This window comes from Dreissena polymorpha, chromosome 8, assembly GCF_020536995.1.
Source record: "Dreissena polymorpha isolate Duluth1 chromosome 8, UMN_Dpol_1.0, whole genome shotgun sequence".
Lineage (NCBI taxonomy): Eukaryota > Metazoa > Mollusca > Bivalvia > Myida > Dreissenidae > Dreissena > Dreissena polymorpha.
In genome coordinates, this window is record NC_068362.1 from 35568698 (window position 1) to 35581749 (window position 13052).

A 13052-nucleotide genomic window follows, 5' to 3' on the forward strand; every position below is an offset into this window, starting at 1 on the left:
ATCCTAGAAGTGTACGCCGTTAGTTAAGCCAGCTTGGATTATAAATCTAAAATTATAACCACAGAATTTGTAGCACTAGCTGTTTGTTGATATGCATGATGTTTTCAAACCAATTAGGTATATTTCGAACACTGCACGATTATCTTAGGCTTTCATTACTTCGTTTGCAATTACTTCTTTTTTTTTTGTTTAAGCGCGTAAAGTTGTTTTCACAATCTAAGCCTATTTTCCGTCCGGTCTTCGATCGATGTTCATATTCAAGTTATTAATCATATGCAACTCTAAAGCTTAATGCAACAAACGCTCACAATGGTAGCTACGTACACAATACAATTCTGCTCTTCTATTGGGACTCGACTGATGAATCGGTATTGTCCATTTCTAACTTCGCTTTTGATATAGTTTGAAATAGTTGGACTTACGTCGGATTGTTTTTACAGCTGCGTAAATATGAAAATCATAACTTGTATATACTTGTCATGTTTGAATTAACGTGCATGTATTGCAACAATACTGGGAACCGATGTCAGACCCTACATTTTTTTGCTTCATAAGCACATGAACATGCACAACAATAGCCTGACATACATAATACACATTGTATAAGATGTTCTAAATCGAATACTCTGTTTTATTAGTGTAAACCTATTTATTTTCGCTTGATTGCATTGAAAGCATTAGGCATATTTGAAACCCTCTTGAGTCCGTTGTCTGGGACTAGAACCATTACTTGGTGTTTAGAATGGAAATTTAAAGAACGTTCCCACAGTGGGGATCGAACCTGTGGCCTCTCGATTTATTGGCAGACATCATATCCACTACACAGCAACGACAGTGTTTTATTGGCAAACGACAATTCTCTATCAGTGAAAGTCAGAAAAAAATCGCAATATTTTCAATTGCTTTGGTAAACTAACATTGAGTTTCAATTACGTACAGATTAAGTCGCAAACGTATTAGTGAGGTGATTAAGCACACACATTATCGACGTCACATCAATGTAGCGTTATACTTTATTTTCCCTGAATATTTTACAATAAAAGGACAATGTGTCGTCCTCTTCATAGAACAAATAAGAATGCTACTCGAGTTATTTGCAAATTATATTACCACTCGTGGCTAGGTTAATCGGGGAAACATGTATTGGTTGTTTTAACCTTTAAAAAATACGACATCAACAAATATCTTCCAATTCGCTTTACTGCTAAAATAATTACAGGTCGATCTATTAATACATTTACTCATTCACTATTCCAGCAGGAACATTGAATAACGTGCCCATACGAGATTGCATGCTTCCAAGTCAAAAGTTAAATACTAAACCGGTTCCCCCACCTGTTATACTATTTATAATGTTATCGAGTAATATATTCGCCAGCGTGTTGAGAAGAATGCTGAATCGGTAATCATTTCATGGGTCTCGTTATGTTCCTGTTGTTTGCCTTACTGGTAACTAGTTACATCGTCGAATATCAATGCTTGTTATGTGAAGAACAAATGTGGTCAATAATTGTGGTTAGTTAAAAATATGTTCCTCAGTTAAGGTGTCTCATGACCATTATTAAAAGGATTCATTAATAAACAAACATTAGTATAGACGTAGATGAGAGATATTTTGCTGTACACAGTGTTTTTGTCCTAATTGAACGTGAATAACATTTACTTTGCCTGCACGTCCAATAGAGACCCGTAGTCCCCATTAAACTGTAGCACGAACAACAGTTGTTGTGATACACAGTTGCATCATATTGGCAACTTGTATTTCTCATTCTGTAAATTACGTATTATTATTGACCTCAGTAATGGCTCCGTAGTTGGTCGTGATACGATCACGGCAATAACTTGCTTATTAAGCACGCTTAACTATTACACTATGTTGTCATTTGAATTATAAAGCGTGATTGTTGCGTGTGTATAATTATGTAACATAATACAAATAAAGTTTTAAAGCGGTTGGATTATTAAGTGAGACTGCCTTGTGTGCATATGTCCATTTACTTATTCAAAATACCGGATGTCGTAAGTACGCCATCCGTTCATCAAATTAATGATTGTTGATACACATATATTCATATGACAAAAGAGACACAGTTAAATTTAACTATACACCTTAAGTTCACTTAAAGAGGGTTTTATAAGACGTACTGTGTGATTTAAATGAAGAAAAAAAACACTAAACCAACCGCTGCGCTACAATTTAGGCCGATTATAAATGCCTTTGCTCGTACCAAAACGTGGCGGGGATTCTTGAACAGCCAACGAATACGTCCAAAGTGAATGGATACATTAATACAACTGACTGCAGAACGTACTTTGACATACCCGGGCTGGACGCAGCTTATGCCGCTGTTGGCAACGAAAATAAGGTACGGAGATAATGCTTTTCTTAATGATTAGCTTTTGATGTAAAACATTATTTTTTTTTAAGTACGCGAAATGAAGCTAAGGTACTCAAATGTGTATTTCCTAAAAATACACTGTAGACGTAGTGACAGTTTAGATGACTTAAATATTTGCATACATTTTATTATGTTAATACTGGTGCTGCACAATTTACATTAACGAAGACATGTTATACATGAACGAACATGTGAATTAATACATATTATCCTGTTAGCTTGGTCTACGGTTAAATAAACACGGCCAATATATACAGTTGAAGTGCACACAACGGGGAAACTAAAGATGATGTTTTAAACAATTTTTTAATTACTATCTTCCTAAAACCTAAGGTGGGAGTTATTTTATAGTAAATCAACATTATAATGATTTTCAAATTTAAAACATAAATATTTTAAACACTATTACAACATTGCGCATATGGACTCTTTACACATTCATAATACACCATATGACGCAATCATTCCAGTATGGCTACATCAAAAAGGACATCGGACACCTTAATCCAGACGTGTCTTGGATCTATTCCTCAATGACAGATTGGTACTATATGCTGTCGAATATTTATATTTAGGCTTAATTACTATATAATAATTTGGATAACTTTATTTGTCTGCAAACTAATATAGTTTGTTTTGATAGCAGTCTTGGGCGCTGCTTCTTGTTGAATATGTAATCATATTAAATAATTTAAACGCTAAAGCCTAAGGTAGATGTATACGATCATTGTAATATTTTGTGATAACTAATTAGTAATATATGTTATTATATATTATAATATATTATCAAAACATATTATCAGTTACTACAATCCAGACCCTACAACTGTTCCAGCAACGACTACAAGTAAGCATATTCAGAAATATAAAAAACCTTCGCAAACACATTCGCATGACATGATGAATAACTAAGGAAGCATACAATCGACATAAGTATAATCACTCAATTTAACAGCAGTAAAAATTTGTACCACTAAAACGATTGCTCTTCGAATTTTGACACGAATAAGCACAGGAAAGTCCAACAAAAATTGAATACTTATAGGATACTTTTTTACCGGCTTCAATACGAGTTTCCATAGGTCCATTACATTATATACCATTACGTTTTCTGTTTTAGAAATTGTGTGATAAGTGCACCGTATGACTATATGGTACAACTTCGTTTTAATTTAATTAAAATAAGTTAAATAGTTTTGTTCTTTAGCAAGCCCAAAGTACTGATGATATCAATAAGTGGTAACAACGTTAGCAAACTACCACAGCTTTACATATGTCGCGATCCCCGAGTGCGTTACTTTACAATCGCCTTAATGCGAACGCCTGACTATGTGCTCGCACAATTACTTCTCGATGTACTTCATAATACATAGCTATCTATATGCGTAAAATATGGATCCGACACGTCAAACATTCCCACAACCAAAACGAGACCGACAACAATACCAACAATAACCACATTACCGATAACACTCACTACAACTTCTACCATTACGAAGAGCACTCAGCCAGCCTCTCTTACAACAAACTTGCCCCAGACAACACGTCTGATACTGCTGCAGATAATTTCATTACTAATTGTTATATTGAGTTGTTCATGCCTGCAAAGGAATCTGGCGTAATCTGAAAGTAGAATATACCATATAAACAAATTCATTATTGACCATAGGGATTGCTAAATATATTGCTTACGCATACACACTCGAGCGCATTGTCATGGAATGCAGTATTGCTCGAGCGACTGTAGTTTCACTTTTTATATTAATTGCAAATTCCACAAAATCACGATTATAAGTGCATAAATAACACACTGAATCATTCCAAAGCAATGCCAAAATTATGTTATGGTAAGTGTTGGTGTAAACAAAATACAAATATAATGTATCGGTTTGTTAAATACGATATCATGGGTTATTTAAACGGACTATTTTTTCATTGATTCATATTTGGCTTTAAAAAAAACTTGACGCAATATAGTGTAGCAAATCCGACCCAATGTATATACATAAGCATGTCAACGTAATAGTCGTGTTAAAGCTACACGAACGTACTTGTAAACGGACAATGCATTTATTGCACATAGTGTGTACACTAATTAACACAAACATATGTGTACATTTCAGCCTTTATAAACCAGGAATATTGTACTTCTTTGCTTCGTTCATCTAATCATCGATACGTGACGCAGAATGGTAAATTCTGCTACGAGTACGTTGATAGGAGCGTTTCATGGGAAGAGGCTACAAATGACTGCAGAAACCGTAGTGGAAATCTTTTAGAGATTTTGACCAGCGTTACAAACAACGTTATTTACAATTTTATTGGGGATATTGGACAGCCTCGTCTTATCTGGATCGGGCTTCACGACCGCATCAATGAAGAAGACTGGAAGTTGGACACAAGTACGTATAGTCAGGAGAAATTAAATATGCATTTGTTGGACAGCAACATTATGAGGTTTCGATACCTGATATGCAAATTCGAGTGGTGTGTATATCACACTATTCAAAATAAAACATAATATAATCGCATCATTTAATTGATTCCATCATGCATTAATTATACTTGTGTTTAGTCCAGGAATACCATAACATTATACATATTTTGTTAAGAAAATGTTTCATTTATTCAAAGCCGTTAAGTTATGAAAGTTGTCGAGTAACGATAATAAAAATGTGTGCTTTACAACGACCCATGTGTTCGTTAACACTTTCAGGCACTCCGCTTAGCAAAACTCAGTATACAAACTGGATGCCTTCACGCTATATCGATGAATACCATGTCACTGAAGACTGTGTCGTTCTTTTGTTCGTTCGCAAATGCCAATGTAATGACGTGGATTGCGATAGAAGGGGTTACAACGAACACACATCGTATGCGTATAACTGTCAGTTCGGTAAATATGAGGTGCGTCATCGACGTCGATGTTGGTGTTAGTAATGTATGATGTATTTTATATTTTATCTAAGTTAATCCAGAATACTTGTTAATACTTTTTGTTGAAGTATTTGTGTTGCTTTTTGAGAAATATAAACGCTTCATATCAAATATTCGATAATTTCCAATAATGTTTACGTATATGCAATACATAAATATATACATGGGTTATACTTTTCGCCGGTAATTACAGAATAATGACTTGTTTTTATTTAATATTATCAGTAGGCACAACACCACTGCTATATAATAATGTTTACGTATATGCAATACATAAATATACACATGGGTTATACTTTTCGCCGGTTATTACATAATAATGACTTGTTTTTATTTAATATTATCAGTAGGCACAATGCCACTGGCTACAACTGTGACATCAACGACTACAAGTAAAAAAAATAGCAATTGTCAACTTCATATACACACGTATTACACGATAAACAAGCAGTTGCACTTCCAATGACATGTGCTTAGCGCACTGTAAATACTTTATGGAAGAATATAACATATATGAGTAAATTAACTTTTTTAATAAATCAAAAGTGTAAATATAATAATACCTACAACATTTGTTTCCTGTATTTAAATACTTAGTTGTCTGGGGAATTCCAATAACTTTTTGAGATTCTTGTGTAGTGGTGTCGTAATATGTATATATTTTTTCAAAACACACGTCTGAGTATTATTTGTGTGACATGCGCTATTCATTACTATATAGTTATACTTTCATTTAAATTAAACAATACAAATCTAGTAAGTTAGGTTCCCATGCTCCCATCAATAATACTGATGGTATTGATAAGTAGCAACACAATTACAAAAAAAATGTTGAAATGTATTTTCTTTACTTTTCCACTGTCTGAATATATATATACTGAATCTGTAAACGTCAGCATTACTTCCAAATAGTAAGATATCCATATAATTTTGTAAACGTATGTCAATTTAGCAATACAGTTCAATAAACACATCGTTTATTTATGTTTACGGGTATTCTTAAGCAATATTTCCCATGTAGAATCGAATATCCTATGTGTGATAGTTAATGAGTAAACTATTTAAATTTATTTCATTAAGCAAGAATGAAAACTCATGCAACATCTAAAATTTATAATAAATTCGTGTGTATGTGCATTGTAATGTTTGAGTAAAATATTTAACATAAGTAGGGCTCTTCGCGCAATAAAAAATGTAGTCATACAATTGATATAATTATGTGAAAATAGCAAACGGTATTGATTAGAAAGACATATATTAGTTGTTAAGCATGTTGTTACAGGTTTTTGAAACTGAATATTGAGTCATTTTTGTATACTTGTGTTTAATATGGATAATAACACTATATACACTAGCGTATTCATACTATTGAATGATACATGTATTGTATATATTTTATTTATTATAAACGCAAACACTTTGTGTACATTTCAGCCATTTTTAACCATGCATATTGTACTACACTGCTTCATACGTCCAAAACTCTATACACGATAGACAACGGGCGATTCTGATATGAATACGTTGATAGATTGGTTTCGTGTGAACATGCTAGAAACGACTGCAGAAACCGTAGTGGAAATCTTGTTGAGATTTTGAGCGGCGCTACAAACGACTTCATCTACAATTTTATTTATGAAATAGGACAGGGTAGTTCAATCTGGATCGGGCTTCATTACCAGAACAATACTGACGACTGGGTGTGGGACACAGGCATGTATAGAGAAGTAAAACAGGCATTTGCATTTAAGAGGGAGCAGCACTATGACTTTTCGTAACCTTACATGCTTGTTTGACTTGTGCGTTTCCCAAATTTCACATACACTGAACATATTTGCTTGAGAATTGTCTGTGCAAATTTCGTTAATTGGTGTTCGAGCTTATTCGAGGAATCACATGTACAGTATACACCGTGTTGTTCGCAATATTACTATACAGGCACAGCCAAATTTAAACAAACTCATGAGCGATGTCATTTGATCGATTTAAAAAAATGTAAGCACTTGCTCAACCACTTGCTCTGTTTGCACCAAATGTTTTAGGCACTCCGCTGAACAAAACTCGGTATACCAACTGGATGCCGTCACGCTACATCGATCAATACCATGCAACCGAAGACTGCGCGGTATTTGTTTGGAATCGCCGTGGCCAATGGGATAACGTTGATTGCGATGGAACCAGTAACAAACAGGTCATATCAAAAACGTACATATGTCAGTTAAGTAAGCATTTTTTTTTCAATATTGATGTTTGTTTCGGGCATTTTTAAGTGGCGTATGTGTAGTTGTTTATTTATGGTTCTGTTTTGTTTTGTAAAAAAAGGTAGTTCATGCTATTTCTGGACGGTCATGTGTCTGTTTATGGTGTGTATTTATAATCATACTTATAATACTATAAATAATTGAATTGTTTTCAAAAAGGGAGTCAGTACGAATAGCTTATTTCATATAATTGTTTTTGATATATGAATGTTCGTTATGTTTGGTTCGATGTCATTTTCTTAAGTTGTTCGTTATAATTAATAATTATACTTTGTTTTGATGGGACCTTATAATATGATAGAAAATATCACGCATGCATGTATATCATCCCCGTTCCCGCTCAGGTCATTTGTTTATTCGTGTCGTATATTTTTAGGGTTGCACAAAAACGCTCGACCAACCTCATATAATATATTATCAACGATGTTCATTGTCGTGTTACATTTGGCGGGAATGTGTTTTAGCAACTAATCAAACCTCAATTAGTTTTGTATTGTCGTCTAACAGGTAATAAATATGTAAAAGGACATGTCAATAAGTGAATACTTTTTTTTAATTTCAAAGTGTTTATGTATATGTTTACAAACCATTTGCTCAATGCAAAATTGAATTTGCTACGTATGATAACACATTTTTATATTGTAATGCATTTCAATTCGATCATCGTGTTGAATGATATTAAGTTGTATAGTTCCTAACTTTACATTTCAGAAATACTAGATAAAACATTTTGAAATACCAGAGCAGCCACGAGTGACTGATGTTTGTCATTCCAATGTATTAAGTATCTAAAAAAAAAACTTTCCAAATAACCATACACATATACTTGTTTGTTCTTTAGAATAATATCTTCCCCTACAGACGGATACTGTGTTGTAAGCATTGGGACATCAGTTGTACATTTACTGCGTTAAAAATATATCAACTTTTGAATATAGTTGACATAGCATTTCCTTTACATCTGTTATGAAAATAGACCACAAAAGCACCTCGTTATGATAATAAGAAGCGGACTGACACAGGTCTATACATTTTGAAATACCTGTAAAACCATATAAGCGTAAGCAACTGCCAGAATATTACTTCTAAAATGTATGGATTGCCGTATATGCAAATATGCCGCATATTAACGGAGATCAATTACTTAGACAAAACAATAAGACCGTATTAGCCACTGTGTAGACTTACTGGCCGGCGATTTGTAAACATTTATATATACGTATTAAAATAACGACAAACAATCGCCCTGTTGCATCTGTGTGAAGGTCTCTCTGCTCATAATTTTCATAACTCGAGCCAAATGTAACGATACCTGTTCCTTATTAATCGGCCTATACATATCCGAAATACTGTACTCGCTTGCATATACTGCACAAGTCGAAATAACGACGATTTAGCATAGTGTTTTACAGTATCAAGATATTTATCGGTCGTCTAGAATTTTCGTCGGACTGGTTCTCGTCTTCTTACTTTGTATTACACGATGCTTAATTAAAGATTTTAATTGACAAAAAACACAATTACTGTTGCATCATTCAATATCTAATATGGCCTGTGGTTTTAAACTAAATTTAAAATACAAAAAAGCAACAACAGAAAATGATATAATAAAACATTTATGTTTTTTTTTCGAAAGTCAATTGCCAATTGAAATTGCGCAAATATACTTTTCTAAACTGAATATGTGCATCATAATTGTAATTTTTACATACCATTTAAAATACTCAGTGGAATTTAAAACCATGAAGTGAATACTTGAGGGAAATTAAAGGAAACGAGATTGATTTGAAAACAATCGCAAACATGTGTCAAGTTAAAGCACAAGGTAGTCAAACATGAATCTAATATTAACAACCTATCAAAGCCACATTCGCATAAATCATCTGTGACACCTTTGTATGAATTTGCATCGAATCTTACATGTATGACATGTACATATTATTTTCACAAAAACGAAACCTAAGAAAATTCACCTTACATGTTATCAAGGGCCATTACTACGACAACATTTTTTTTCAGATAGGTGAAATATCTCATTATTAACACATTAATACATGTCTTTCCTCCGTGACCAAAACTCCATCCAGAAAGTAACATATACTGTGATCCGCGGCAAGTGTAGCCGCGAACCAATGTGCCACATGTAGTGTATTAGCCAAACATCGCGAAGTTATCTAGATATGTGTACACAACAAAACTCTAATATAACTGTATTATACATTGTTGTGTTCTTTTTACAAAATCGTTTGCATGCCTGACACAATCATGAAACAAAACATATTATTATGTTTCAAACATAACGTGAATGGTTAATTAAACTCATATTGATTACGATTATGTATACAATACACTTCGTTCTTCATAAACAAAAACACACTTTGGTATTATATTCTCAGCAAATGAGACTTTAGTCAGAAAGCAGTCACAAACTGTGTTTGTAAATGACTTGTATGAAATACTGTTAGAATGCCGTCGACACGTAAGGTTGTATGCAAACTAGACATTTTGGTACACTGATACAATTAAAAATAATTGTTTCAGATTAGCACATGTTCGTTGTTGCAATGATATTTCCGAGGAAATAGAAATACTAAACATTTACCATGCTCTTAAATACCCATTGTATGCATGGTTTGACAATTGAATAATGTAGATAGTTGTGTTGTGATCTTGTTTTTACACAAACACATTTATGCCTAGTGGACTCTCCCATCCTTCTAAATTAGATCAATTTATTTCCAAAATTAGGGATGACTAGTATATTTAATTCTATATTAAGAATATTTTTTACAGAAATTCCTTTAAGCAATCAGCGCAGACTCTGATGAGACCCTTTTTTCTAGACGCTAGGCATACATGGGTTAAAAAGATTGCGTATATACAATTTTAAAAAATACACAACTCTCTGAATGAGCATAGGTGACTGAATGGGCTTAGTAAACGACTTTTACTCAAAGGGTCATTGGTCCTGGTCCACTCTAGAATAACGTTTTGCTTTCTTTCTTTTCATTATAATTGTTTACTGGAGGTTTTTAGTAATAACGTTTAAATTAATCAATTTAAAGCATTTTATGACATACGGCAGTACAAGCGAAAATTTGCGAAAAGATTCCTTTAAATCCTTTATCACGTGTGTAAATGTTATCGTTTAAATGATAAGCAGATACTATATAATGCATACACAACTTTAAATACGAAGATAAGGTTTATGTAACTATTGCGCCCTCATTGTACAATTTTCATACGTGTATAAGAAAATAGAAGCGTAAGCCGTTTTGATAGACATGTACTTATCTATTAATTTAGTTGTTTGTAACCAAACCCCACTTTCGGCAATGTTGGTATAATAAATCTAACTTTTTCATATTACTGTTCAAAGTATTTTATACACACTAAATGTGCCTTAAGTATGTGTCAGAAGCTGGTGTTTAGAAAGCATCTAACGAGACACAATGATCTGATATTCATAAAATTAAGACATGTTTTTTGCAAATTCATAGAAAAGACTTTTAGTTAGATTTGGTTCACACACACACATCAACACACATCTTATTTAATAAGAATCGATGTAATTTCGTTTATAAAATAGTATGGTAGTAACGCAAAAGATATGCTATCTAGTTAAGCCTTATTTGCTACATACTCAGGTTTGCTTTCACCGAGATGTGCTAAAATACTTAATACAAATATGTTCACTGTTGTATTGATAAGATATGTCGTATCGATAGCGATCCTGTTTTGTAAGTTGTTTTATGTTTGTGATGTTATTTTGGAACTTTATTTTTCCCTCTCATATCATGGCAATAAGTCATACTTGATTAGAAGTATATTGTACTAATTGTGTTGTTGTTTAACTCGTAATAGATCCGTTTGTACAGTTGTGGTACTCATATCATTTTTTAGATGCACATACGGACAAATTTAATGAATGCATGCATACTTTCCCTTCTGTGTGCATCTATGACGATTTTATTATTTGTATACATTTGTAATTCTATCACGTGATAAGGTCAAACTAATCAGATGCCGTTAGTACGTCCTACATTGACCTAATTGGTAATGTTGAACATACTCATCCATATACATAGTTGGGCGATATCAACTGAGAGCTAATTACTGAACCTTTAATTACCTCAAGGAGGCCGTAGTAAGATGTACTTTTGATATGTTGATAAGGACATTGAGACTTTCATATAAAATAAGAGCCATTATACATGAATTAATGACTGCAACAAGTACTAAATGCCTTTTGTCCGGAAGCAGAACAAATTACCTTAGTATTATAGAATAATGAAATGCACATAATAACCAATCTTTCATAGCAGATATAATTTTATATTATACATTCAAGAAACTTTTAAGTTCAGTGTCAAAATAAACGGAAATTAAGCACATACACAATCCCTTGTTGCAAGTGGTATACATAGTAACGTATTATAGACTCACAGGTTGTTATTTGACCGAAGAATAAACCCATGCATTGATACCTATTTAATTCATGTTTTAACTATTGTTATGAGGGGATTTGTGTTCGTTGCCTATAAAGAGTGTTGCGTTATGTGCACTACAATACTACATGTACATATACTTACATATGTATTTTTATTAAATATGCCGCTGATTATGCCAGTAAACAATGTTAACGTATTAAAATGCTATTTAAACTCACCTAACGGTTCGTCAGTTAATTTTACCTTTTTACTGTTGACTGGTTGTTCATGCACGTTAGTAAAATATGTTTATGCTATGTAACAATGTTTAACACTGCACACTGGCCGAGGGCATAAATTATTAAGCGTTGGTTCACTACTTTGACACCAGTAATATTTGCAATAAACGTTTGGTTCATTTTACATATATTGGCATGTGGTTCTTATTGAAGGCATGTTTGAAATGTTTCCCTTTCATCGTCATAGCCATACAAGGAGAGGCAACACACATTGATTTCCTACGCATCGCGTGTGCACGTTGAGCATGCATGTAATGTGCAGTTAACCAGTGTCTCCTCTTTACAGCGTTGAACAGAAACTTAGCATTTATTTAGAAATTTAACACTTGCTTGTGAATCGTGTTCAATGAAATAACCATATTATGAACAATATTGCTGAAATTTAAATATTACACAAATACACTATTTATCCAGTACTTCTTTTGAACACAAGAGAAGTTACTTGTGAACAGGTTCCACATGCACGTACCGTTTGTGTCTCCCTTGTTAAATGCCGTTCGGCTTGACTAGAGATCGAATTGAACAATTGTAGTTTACAGATGAGCTGCTTTCCGCAATGGTACAGGCCGATTATCCGTAGGTTTGAGTGGTCTACATTTAAATTTTGATTTTAAATACATTTTAAGGGCTCATTATGATCATTATGTTATATGTAAAATGCCACCGTTAACATACAAACTGCTTTGGTTTGTTATCATAAATATATAAATGTAATGCACACGAGTA